Here is a 12,404-nt window from a genome sequence, read left to right on the forward strand (position 1 = left end):
TCCTGTATCATTCCCCAGTTAACTGGTGCAATGGGTAAATAGCATTTTTGGGATCCAGGTTAGGTAGTTGTTTTATTAACTCTGAAGGGACTAGCACTATATTACCTAGATATATTTGGCATGAGTAGGTAAGCAATGTCATCTGACTACTGACATCTGTGTTCAAGGGGAAGTGGAATGTGATGCAGACAAGAGTTTACTTTACAAAAAAGGACGAAATGGGAAACATTCATTGTCAAACCTGAAGGCAAGATAGGTGGAAGAAAGTTTAAAAGGAGGACAGAAAGCAAAGTCTATGTTGAATTGATCATTTTGTATATCAGTTGATAAAAATGTTGATAGAGAAAAAAGTACTACAGCTGATTCCAAGACCTATTTTGTTAGAAGCAAGGAACCTCTCAACTGTGCCGAAACCCGGGATTGAACCAGGGACCTTAAGATCTTCAGTCTAACGCTCTCCCAACTGAGCTATTGCGGCCTGCTTATAGCTGTGGTCTTCATACTTTAATTTAAACCATTTAACAAAATAGATGCAGGACCTGGATTTTTAACCTCATATGGTAGAGATATGTTTTAAGGAGTCCTGTATCATTCCGCAATTAACTGGTGCAATGGGCAAATAGCAGTTTTGGGATCCAGGTTAGGTAGTTGTTTTTTTAACTCTGAATGGACTAGCACTATATTACCCAGATATATTTGGCATGAGTAGGTAAGCAATGTCATCTGACTACTGACATCTGTATTCAAGGGGAGGTGGAAGGTAATGCAGACAAGAGTTTACTTTACAAAAAAGCATGAAATGGGAAATATTCATTGTCAAACCTGAAGGTAAGAGAGGTGGAAGCAAGTTTAGAAGGAGGACATAAAGCAAAGTCTATGTTACATTGATTGTGTTGTTGATCAGTTGGAAAAAATTTGATGAATAGAGAAAAAGTACTACAGCTGATTCCAAGACCTATTTTGTTAGAAGCAAGGAACCTCTCAACTGTGCCGAACCCCGGGATTGAACCAGGGACCTTTAGATCTTCAGTCTAACGCTCTCCCAACTGAGCTATTTCGGCCTGCTTATAGCTGTGGTCTTCATACTTTAATTTAAACCATTTAACAAAATAGATGCAGGACCTGGATTTTTAACCTCATATGGTAGAGATATGTTTTAAGGAGTCCTGTATCATTCCCCAGTTAACTGGTGCAATGGGTAAATAGCATTTTTGGGATCCAGGTTAGGTAGTTGTTTTTTTAACTCTGAATGGACTAGCACTATATTACCCAGATATATTTGGCATGAGTAGGTAAGCAATGTCATCTGACTACTGACATCTGTGTTCAAGGGGAAGTGGAATGTGATGCAGACAAGAGTTTACTTTACAAAAAAGGACGAAATGGAAAACATTCATAGTCAAACCTGAAGGCAAGATAGGTGGAAGAAAGTTTAAAAGGAGGACAGAAAGCAAAGTCTATGTTGAATTGATCATTTTGTAGATCAGTTGATAAAAATGTTGATAGAGAAAAAAGTACTACAGATGATTCCAAGACCTATTTTGTTAGAAGCTAGGAACCTCTCAACTGTGCCGAAACCCGGGATTGAACCAGGGACCTTTAGATCTTCAGTCTAACGCTCTCCCAACTGAGCTATTTCGGCCTTCTGATAGCTGGGGTCTTCATACTTTAATTTGAACCATTTAACAAAATAGATGCAGGACCTGGATTTTTAACCTCATATGGTAGAGATATGTTTTAAGGAGTCCTGTATCATTCCCCAGTTAACTGGTGCAATGGGTAAATAGCATTTTTGGGATCCAGGTTAGGTAGTTGTTTTTTTAACTCTGAATGGACTAGCACTATATTACCCAGATATATTTGGCATGAGTAGGTAAGCAATGTCATCTGACTACTGACATCTGTGTTCAAGGGGAAGTGGAATGTGATGCAGACAAGAGTTTACTTTACAAAAAAGGACGAAATGGAAAACATTCATAGTCAAAAATGAAGGCAAGATAGGTGGAAGAAAGTTTAAAAGGAGGACAGAAAGCAAAGTCTATGTTGAATTGATCATTTTGTAGATCAGTTGATAAAAATGTTGATAGAGAAAAAAGTACTACAGATGATTCCAAGACCTATTTTGTTAGAAGCAAGGAACCTCTCAACTGTGCCGAAACCCGGGATTGAACCAGGGACCTTTAGATCTCCAGTCTAACGCTCTCCCAACTTAGCTGTTTCGGCCTGCTTATAGCTGTGGTCTTCATACTTTAATTTAAACGATTTAACAAAATAGATGCAGGACCTGGATTTTTAACCTCATATGGTGAGATATGTTTTAAGGAGTCCTGTATCATTCCGCAATTAACTGGTGCAATGGGTAAATAGCATTTTTGGGATCCAGGTTAGGTAGTTGTTTTTTTAACTCTGAATGGACTAGCACTATATTACCCAGATATATTTGGCATGAGTAGGTAAGCAATGTCATCTGACTACTGACATCTGTGTTCAAGGGGAAGTGGAAGGGAATGCAGACAAGAGTTTACTTTACAAAAAAGCATGAAATGGGAAATATTCATTGTCAAAACTGAAGGTAAGAGAGGTGGAAGCAAGTTTAGAAGGAGGATATAAAGCAAAGTCTATGTTAAATTGATTGTGTTGTAGATCAGTTGGAAAAAATTTGATGAATAGAGAAAAAGTACTACAGCTGATTCCAAGACCTATTTTGTTAGAAGCAAGGAACCTCTCAACTGTGCCGAAACCCGGGATTGAACCAGGGACCTTTAGATCTACAGTCTAACGCTCTCCCAACTGAGCTATTTTGGCCTTCTGATAGCTGGGGTCTTCATACTTTAATTTGAACCATTTAACAAAATAGATGCAGGACCTGGATTTTTAACCTCATATGGTAGAGATATGTTTTAAGGAGTCCTGTATCATTCCCCAGTTAACTGGTGCAATGGGTAAATAGCATTTTTGGGATCCAGGTTAGGTAGTTGTTTTTTTAACTCTGAAGGGACTAGCACTATATTACCTAGATATATTTGGCATGAGTAGGTAAGCAATGTCATCTGACTACTGACATCTGTGTTCAAGGGGAAGTGGAATGTGATGCAGACAAGAGTTTACTTTACAAAAAAGGACGAAATGGGAAACATTCATTGTCAAACCTGAAGGCAAGATAGGTGGAAGAAAGTTTAAAAGGAGGACAGAAACCAAAGTCTATGTTGAATTGATCATTTTGTAGATCAGTTGATAAAAATGTTGATAGAGAAAAAGTACTACAGCTGATTCCAAGACCTATTTTGTTAGAAGCAAGGAACCTCTCAACTGTGCCGAAACCTGGGATTGAACCAGGGACCTTTAGATCTTCAGTCTAACGCTCTCCCAACTGAGCTATTGCGGCCTGCTTATAGCTGTGGTCTTCATACTTTAATTTAAACCATTTAACAAAATAGATGCAGGACCTGGATTTTTAACCTCATATGGTAGAGATATGTTTTAAGGAGTCCTGTATCATTCCGCAATTAACAGGTGCAATGGGCAAATAGCAGTTTTGGGATCCAGGTTAGGTAGTTGTTTTTTTAACTCTGAATGGACTAGCACTATATTACCCAGATATATTTGGCATGAGTAGGTAAGCAATGTCATCTGACTACTGACATCTGTATTCAAGGGGAGGTGGAAGGTAATGCAGACAAGAGTTTACTTTACAAAAAAGCATGAAATGGGAAATATTCATTGTCAAACCTGAAGGTAAGAGAGGTGGAAGCAAGTTTAGAAGGAGGACATAAAGCAAAGTCTATGTTAAATTGATTGTGTTGTAGATCAGTTGGAAAAAATTTGATGAATAGAGAAAAAGTACTACAGCTGATTCCAAGACCTATTTTGTTAGAGGCAAGGAACCTCTCAACTGTGCCGAAACCCGGGATTGAACCAGGGACCTTTAGATCTTCAGTCTAACGCTCTCCCAACTGAGCTATTTCGGCCTGCTTATAGCTGTGGTCTTCATACTTTAATTTAAACCATTTAACAAAATAGATGCAGGACCTGGATTTTTAACCTCATATGGTAGAGATATGTTTTAAGGAGTCCTGTATCATTCCGCAATTAACTGGTGCAATGGGTAAATAACATTTTTTGGATCCAGGTTAGGTAGTTGTTTTTTTAACTCTGAATGGACTAGCACTATATTACCCAGATATATTTGGCATGAGTAGGTAAGCAATGTCATCTGACTACTGACATCTGTGTTCAAGCGGAGGTGGAAGGTAATGCAGACAAGAGTTTACTTTACAAAAAAGCATGAAATGGGAAATATTCATTGTCAAACCTGAAGGTAAGAGAGGTGGAAGCAAGTTTAGAAGGAGGACATAAAGCAAAGTATATGTTAAATTGATTGTGTTGTAGATCAGTTGGAAAAAATTTAATGAATAGAGAAAAAGTACTACAGCTGATTCCAAGACCTATTTTGTTAGAAGCAAGGAACCTCTCTACTGTGCCGAAACCCGGGATTGAACCAGGGACCTTTAGATCTTCAGTCTAACGCTCTCCCAACTGAGCTATTTCGGCCTGCTTATAGCTGTGGTCTTCATACTTTAATTTAAACCATTTAACAAAATAGATGCAGGACCTGGATTTTTAACCTCATATGGTAGAGATATGTTTTAAGGGGTCCTGTATCATTCCCCAGTTAACTGGTGCAATGGGTAAATAGCATTTTTGGGATCCAGGTTAGGTAGTTGTTTTTTTAACTCTGAATGGACTAGCACTATATTACCCAGATATATTTGGCATGAGTAGGTAAGCAATGTCATCTGACTACTGACATCTGTGTTCAAGGGGAAGTGGAATGTGATGCAGACAAGAGTTTACTTTACAAAAAAGGACGAAATGGAAAACATTCATAGTCAAACCTGAAGGCAAGATAGGTGGAAGAAAGTTTAAAAGGAGGACAGAAAGCAAAGTCTATGTTGAATTGATCATTTTGTAGATCAGTTGATAGAGAAAAAAGTACTACAGATGATTCCAAGACCTATTTTGTTAGAAGCAAGGAACCTCTCAACTGTGCCGAAACCCAGGATTGAACCAGGGACCTTTAGATCTTCAGTCCAACGCTCTCCCAACTGAGCTATTTCGGCCTTCTGATAGCTGGGGTCTTCATACTTTAATTTGAACCATTTAACAAAATAGATGCAGGACCTGGATTTTTAACCTCATATGGTAGAGATATGTTTTAAGGAGTCCTGTATCATTCCCCAGTTAACTGGTGCAATGGGTAAATAGCATTTTTGGGATCCAGGTTAGGTAGTTGTTTTTTTAACTCTGAATGGACTAGCACTATATTACCCAGATATATTTGGCATGAGTAGGTAAGCAATGTCATCTGACTACTGACATCTGTGTTCAAGGGGAAGTGGAAGGTAATGCAGACAAGAGTTTACTTTACAAAAAAGCATGAAATGTGAAATATTCATTGTCAAACCTGAAGGTAAGAGAGGTGGAAGCAAGTTTAGAAGGAGGACATAAAGCAAAGTCTATGTTTAATTGATTGTGTTGTAGATCAGTTGGAAAAAATTTGATGAATAGAGAAAAAGTACTACAGCTGATTCCAAGACCTATGTTGTTAGAAGCAAGGAACCTCTCAACTGTGCCGAAACCCAGGATTGAACCAGGGACCTTTAGATCTTCAGTCTAACGCTCTCCCAACTGAGCTATTTCGGGCTGCTTATAGCTGTGGTCTTCATACTTTAATTTAAACCATTTAACAAAATAGATGCAGGACCTGGATTTTTAACCTCATATGGTAGAGATATGTTTTAAGGAGTCCTGTATCATTCCGCAATTAACTGGTGCAATGGGTAAATAACATTTTTTGGATCCAGGTTAGGTAGTTGTTTTTTTAACTCTGAATGGACTAGCACTATATTACCCAGATATATTTGGCATGAGTAGGTAAGCAATGTCATCTGACTACTGACATCTGTGTTCAAGGGGAAGTGGAAGGTAATGCAGACAAGAGTTTACTTTACAAAAAAGCATGAAATGGGAAATATTCATTGTCAAACCTGAAGGTAAGAGAGGTGGAAGCAAGTTTAGAAGGAGTACATAAAGCAAAGTCTATGTTAAATTGATTGTGTTGTAGATCAGGTGGAAAAAATTTGATGAATAGAGAAAAAGTACTACAGCTGATTCCAAGACCTATTTTGTTAGAAGCAAGGAACCTCTCAACTGTGCCAAAACCCGGGATTGAACCAGGGACCTTTAGATCTTCAGTCTAACGCTCTCCCAACTGAGCTATTTCGGCCTTCTGATAGCTGGGGTCTTCATACTTTAATTTGAACCATTTAACAAAATAGATGCAGGACCTGGATTTTTAACCTCATATGGTAGAGATATGTTTTAAGGAGTCCTGTATCATTCCCCAGTTAACTGGTGCAATGGGTAAATAGCATTTTTGGGATCCAGGTTAGGTAGTTGTTTTTTTAACTCTGAATGGACTAGCACTATATTACCCAGATTTGGCATGAGTAGGTAAGCAATGTCATCTGACTACTGACATCTGTGTTCAAGGGGAAGTGGAATGTGATGCAGACAAGAGTTTACTTTACAAAAAAAGGACGAAATGGAAAACATTCATAGTCAAACCTGAAGGCAAGATAGGTGGAAGAAAGTTTAAAAGGAGGACAGAAAGCAAAGTCTATGTTGAATTGATCATTTTGTAGATCAGTTGATAAAAATGTTGATAGAGAAAAAAGTACTACAGCTGATTCCAAGACCTATTTTGTTAGAAGCAAGGACCCTCTCAACTGTGCCGAAACCCAGGATTGAACCAGGGACCTTTAGATCTTCAGTCTAACGCTCTCCCAACTTAGCTATTTCGGCCTGCTTATAGCTGTGGTCTTCATACTTTAATTTAAACCATTTAACAAAATAGATGCAGGACCTGGATTTTTAACCTCATATGGTGAGATATGTTTTAAGGAGTCCTGTATCATTCCGCAATTAACTGGTGCAATGGGTAAATAGCATTTTTGGGATCCAGGTTAGGTAGTTGTTTTTTTAACTCTGAATGGACTAGCACTATATTCCCCAGATATATTTGGCATGAGTAGGTAAGCAATGTCATCTGACTACTGACATCTGTGTTCAAGGGGAAGTGGAAGGTAATGCAGACAAGAGTTTACTTTACAAAAAAGCATGAAATGGGAAATATTCATTGTCAAACCTGAAGGTAAGAGAGGTGGAAGCAAGTTTAGAAGGAGGATATAAAGCAAAGTCTATGTTAAATTGATTGTGTTGTAGATCAGTTGGAAAAAATTTGATGAATAGAGAAAAAGTACTACAGCTGATTCCAAGAGCTATTTTGTTAGAAGCAAGGAACCTCTCAACTGTGCCGAAACCCGGGATTGAACCAGGGACCTTTAGATCTTCAGTCTAACGCTCTCCAAACTGAGCTATTTCAGCCTTCTCATAGCTGTGGTCTTCATACTTTAATTTGAACCATTTAACAAAATAGATGCAGGACCTGGATTTTTAACCTCATATGGTAGAGATATGTTTTAAGGAGTCCTGTATCATTCCCCAGTTAACTGGTGCAATGGGTAAATAGCATTTTTGGGATCCAGGTTAGGTAGTTGTTATTTTTAACTCTGAATGGACTAGCACTATATTACCTAGATACATTTGGCATGAGTAGGTAAGCAATGTCATCTGACTACTGACATCTGTGTTCAAGGGGAAGTGGAATGTGATGCAGACAAGAGTTTACTTTACAAAAAAGGACGAAATGGGAAACATTCATTGTCAAACCTGAAGGCAAGATAGGTGGAAGAAAGTTTAAAAAGAGGACAGAAAGCAAAGTCTATGTTGAATTGATCATTTTGTAGATCAGTTGATAAAAATGTTGATAGAGAAAAAAGTACCACAGCTTATTCCAAGACCTATTTTGTTAGAAGCAAGGAACCTCTCAACTGTGCCGAAAGCCGGGAGTGAACCAGGGACCTTTAGATCTTCAGTCTAACACTCTCCCAACTGAGCTATTGCGGCCTGCTTATAGCTGTGGTCTTCATACTTTAATTTAAACCATTTAACAAAATAGATGCAGGACCTAGATTTTTAACCTCATATGTTAGAGATATGTTTTAAGGAGTCCTGTATCATTCCGCAATTAACTGGTGCAATGGGCAAATAGCAGTTTTGGGATCCAGGTTAGGTAGTTGTTTTTTTAACTCTGAATGGACTAGCACTATATTACCCAGATATATTTGGCATGAGTAGGTAAGCAATGTCATCTGACTACTGACATCTGTATTCAAGGGGAGGTGGAAGGTAATGCAGACAAGAGTTTACTTTACAAAACAGCATGAAATGGGAAATATTCATTGTCAAACCTGAAGGTAAGAGAGGTGGAAGCAAGTTTAGAAGGAGGATATAAAGCAAAGTCGATATTAAATTGATTGTGTTGTAGATCAGTTGGAAAAAATTTGATGAATAGAGAAAAAGTACTACAGCTGATTCCAAGACCTATTTTGCTAGAAGCAAGGAACCTCTCAACTGTGCCGAAACCCGGGATTGAACAAGGGACCTTTAGATCTTCAGTCTAACACTCTCCCAACTGAGCTATTTCGGCCTTCTGATAGCTGGGGTCTTCATACTTTAATTTGAACCATTTAACAAAATAGATGCAGGACCTGGATTTTTAACCTCATATGGTAGAGATATGTTTTAAGGAGTCCTGTATCATTCCCCAGTTAACTGGTGCAATGGGTAAATAACATTTTTGGGATCCAGGTTAGGTAGTTGTTTTTTTAACTCTGAATGGACTAGCACTATATTACCTAGATATATTTGGCATGAGTAGGTAAGCAATGTCATCTGACTACTGACATCTGTGTTCAAGGGGAAGTGGAATGTGATGCAGACAAGAGTTTACTTTACAAAAAAGGACAAAATGGGAAACATTCATTGTCAAACCTGAAGGCAAGATAGGTGGAAGAAAGTTTAAAAGGAGGACAGAAAGCAAAGTCTATGTTGAATTGATCATTTTGTAGATCAGTTGATAGAGAAAAAAATACTACAGCTGATTCCAAGACCTATTTTGTTAGAAGCAAGGAACCTCTCAACTGTGCCGAAACCCAGGATTGAACCAGGGACCTTTAGATCTTCAGTCTAACGCTCTCCCAACTGAGCTATTGCGGCCTGCTTATAGCTGTGGTATTCATACTTTAATTTAAACCATTTAACAAAATAGATGCAGGACCTGGATTTTTAACCTCATATGGTAGAGATATGTTTTAAGGAGTCCTGTATCATTCCGCAATTAACTGGTGCAATGGGCAAATAGCAGTTTTGGGATCCAGGTTAGGTAGTTGTTTTTTTAACTCTGAATGGACTAGCACTATATTACCCAGATATATTTGGCATGAGTAGGTAAGCAATGTCATCTGACTACTGACATCTGTATTCAAGGGGAGGTGGAAGGTAATGCAGACAAGAGTTTACTTTACAAAAAAGCATACAATGGGAAATATTCATTGTCAAACCTGAAGGTAAGAGAGGTGGAAGCAAGTTTAGAAGGAGGACATAAAGCAAAGTCTATGTTAAATTGATTGTGTTGTAGATCAGTTGGAAAAAATGTGATGAATAGAGAAAAAGAACTACAGCTGATCCCAAGACCTATTTTGTTAGAAGCAAGGAACCTCTCAACTGTGCCGAAACGCAGGATTGAACCAGGGACCTTTAGATCTTCAGTCTAACGCTCGCCCAACTGAGCTATTTCGGCCTGCTTATAGCTGTGGTCTTCATACTTTAATTTAAACCATTTAACAAAATAGATGCAGGACCTGGATTTTTAACCTCATATGGTAGAGATATGTTTTAAGGAGTCCAGTATCATTCCCCAGTTAACTGGTGCAATGGGTAAATAGCATTTTTGGGAACCAGGTTAGGTAGTTGTTTTTTAACTCTGAATGGACTAGCACTATATTACCCAGATATATTTGGCATGAGTAGGTCAGCAATGTCATCTGACTACGGACATCTGTGTTCAAGGGGAAGTGGAATGTGATGCAGACAAGAGTTTACTTTACAAAAAAGGACGAAATGGAAAACATTCATAGTCAAACCTGAAGGCAAGATAGGTGGAAGAAAGTTTAAAAGGAGGACAGAAAGCAAAGTCTATGTTGAATTGATCATTTTGTAGATCAGTTGATAAAAATGTTGATAGAGAAAAAAGTACTACAGCTGATTCCAAGACCTATTTTGTTAGAAGCAAGGAACCTCTCAACTGTGCCGAAACCCGGGATTGAACCAGGGACCTTTAGATCTTCAGTCTAACGCTCTCCCAACTGAGCTATTTCGGCCTTCTGATAGCTGGGGTCTTCATACTTTAATTTGAACCATTTAACAAAATAGATGCAGGACCTGGATTTTTAACCTCATATGGTAGAGATATGTTTTAAGGAGTCCTGTATCATTCCCCAGTTAACTGGTGCAATGGGTAAATAGCATTTTTGGGATCCAGGTTAGGTAGTTGTTTTTTTAACTCTGAATGGACTAGCACTATATTACCTAGATATATTTGGCATGAGTAGGTAAGCAATTTCATCTGACTACTGACATCTGTGTTCAAGGGGAAGTGGAATGTGATGCAGACAAGAGTTTACTTTACAAAAAAGGACGAAATGGGAAACATTCATTGTCAAACCTGAAGGCAAGATAGGTGGAAGAAAGTTTAAAAGGAGGACAGAAAGCAAAGTCTATGTTGAATTGATCATTTTGTAGATCAGTTGATAAAAATGTTGATAGAGAAAAAAGTACCACAGCTTATTCCAAGACCTATTTTGTTAGAAGCAAGGAACCTCTCAACTGTGCCGAAACCCGGGATTGAACCAGGGACCTTTAGATCTTCAGTCTAACGCTCTCCCAACTGAGCTATTGCGGCCTGCTTATAGCTGTGGTCTTCATACTTTAATTTAAACCATTTAACAAAATAGATGCAGGACCTGGATTTTTAACCTCATATGGTAGAGATATGTTTTAAGGAGTCCTGTATCATTCCGCAATTAACTGGTGCAATGGGCAAATAGCAGTTTTGGGATCCAGGTTAGGTAGTTGTTTTTTTAACTCTGAATGGACTAGCACTATATTACCCAGATATATTTGGCATGAGTAGGTAAGCAATGTCATCTGACTACTGACATCTGTATTCAAGGGGAGGTGGAAGGTAATGCAGACAAGAGTTTACTTTACAAAAAAGCATGAAATGGGAAATATTCATTGTCAAACCTGAAGGTAAGAGAGGTGGAAGTAAGTTTAGAAGGAGTATATAAAGCAAAGTCGATATTAAATTGATTGTGTTGTAGATCAGTTGGAAAAAATTTGATGAATAGAGAACAAGTACTACAGCTGATTCCAAGACCTATTTTGCTAGAAGCAAGGAACCTCTCAACTGTGCCGAAACCCGGGATTGAACAAGGGACCTTTAGATCTTCAGTCTAACGCTCTCCCAACTGAGCTATTTCGGCCTTCTGATAGCTGGGGTCTTCATACTTTAATTTGAACCATTTAACAAAATAGATGCAGGACCTGGATTTTTAACCTCATATGGTAGAGATATGTTTTAAGGAGTCCTGTATCATTCCCCAGTTAACTGGTGCAATGGGTAAATAACATTTTTGGGATCCAGGTTAGGTAGTTGTTTTTTTAACTCTGAATGGACTAGCACTATATTACCTAGATATATTTGGCATGAGTAGGTAAGCAATGTCATCTGACTACTGACATCTGTGTTCAAGGGGAAGTGGAATGTGATGCAGACAAGAGTTTACTTTACAAAAAAGGACGAAATGGGAAACATTCATTGTCAAACCTGAAGGCAAGATAGGTGGAAGAAAGTTTAAAAGGAGGACAGAAAGCAAAGTCTATGTTGAATTGATCATTTTGTAGATCAGTTGATAGAGAAAAAAGTACTACAGCTGATTCCAAGACCTATTTTGTTAGAAGCAAGGAACCTCTCAACTGTGCCGAAACCCGGGATAGAACCAGGGACCTTTAGATCTTCAGTCTAACGCTCTCCCAACTGAGCTATTGCGGCCTGCTTATAGCTGTGGTATTCATACTTTAATTTAAACCATTTAACAAAATAGATGCAGGACCTGGATTTTTAACCTCATATGGTAGAGATATGTTTTAAGGAGTCCTGTATCATTCCGCAATTAACTGGTGCAATGGGCAAATAGCAGTTTTGGGATCCAGGTTAGGTAGTTGTTTTTTTAACTCTGAATGGACTAGCACTATATTACCCAGATATATTTGGCATGAGTAGGTAAGCAATGTCATCTGACTACTGACATCTGTATTCAAGGGGAGGTGGAAGGTAATGCAGACAAGAGTTTACTTTACAAAAAAGCATGAAATGGGAA

At 38.3% G+C, this 12,404-nt stretch overlaps 7 non-coding genes across 7 annotated transcripts; all 7 read right to left on the reverse strand.

The window, feature by feature from the left end:
- Positions 1 to 1,569: 1,569 nt before the first annotated feature.
- Positions 1,570 to 1,642, reverse strand: TRNAF-GAA (transfer RNA phenylalanine (anticodon GAA)). The gene has a single exon. It is a non-coding gene; the product is annotated as a tRNA-Phe (tRNA).
- A 508-nt stretch (positions 1,643 to 2,150) lies between these two features.
- TRNAS-GGA (transfer RNA serine (anticodon GGA)) lies at positions 2,151 to 2,223 on the reverse strand. Its single transcript has one exon. It is a non-coding gene; the product is annotated as a tRNA-Ser (tRNA).
- A 509-nt stretch (positions 2,224 to 2,732) lies between these two features.
- TRNAY-GUA (transfer RNA tyrosine (anticodon GUA)) lies at positions 2,733 to 2,805 on the reverse strand. The gene has a single exon. It is a non-coding gene; the product is annotated as a tRNA-Tyr (tRNA).
- Positions 2,806 to 3,895: 1,090 nt separating this feature from the next.
- On the reverse strand, positions 3,896 to 3,968 carry TRNAF-GAA (transfer RNA phenylalanine (anticodon GAA)). Its single transcript has one exon. It is a non-coding gene; the product is annotated as a tRNA-Phe (tRNA).
- A 510-nt stretch (positions 3,969 to 4,478) lies between these two features.
- TRNAF-GAA (transfer RNA phenylalanine (anticodon GAA)) lies at positions 4,479 to 4,551 on the reverse strand. The gene has a single exon. It is a non-coding gene; the product is annotated as a tRNA-Phe (tRNA).
- A 1,662-nt stretch (positions 4,552 to 6,213) lies between these two features.
- On the reverse strand, positions 6,214 to 6,286 carry TRNAF-GAA (transfer RNA phenylalanine (anticodon GAA)). Its single transcript has one exon. It is a non-coding gene; the product is annotated as a tRNA-Phe (tRNA).
- Positions 6,287 to 10,270: 3,984 nt separating this feature from the next.
- TRNAF-GAA (transfer RNA phenylalanine (anticodon GAA)) lies at positions 10,271 to 10,343 on the reverse strand. The gene has a single exon. It is a non-coding gene; the product is annotated as a tRNA-Phe (tRNA).
- Between the last annotated feature and the right edge of the window lie 2,061 nt (positions 10,344 to 12,404).

This window comes from Lissotriton vulgaris, chromosome 8, assembly GCF_964263255.1.
Source record: "Lissotriton vulgaris chromosome 8, aLisVul1.2, whole genome shotgun sequence".
Lineage (NCBI taxonomy): Eukaryota > Metazoa > Chordata > Amphibia > Caudata > Salamandridae > Lissotriton > Lissotriton vulgaris.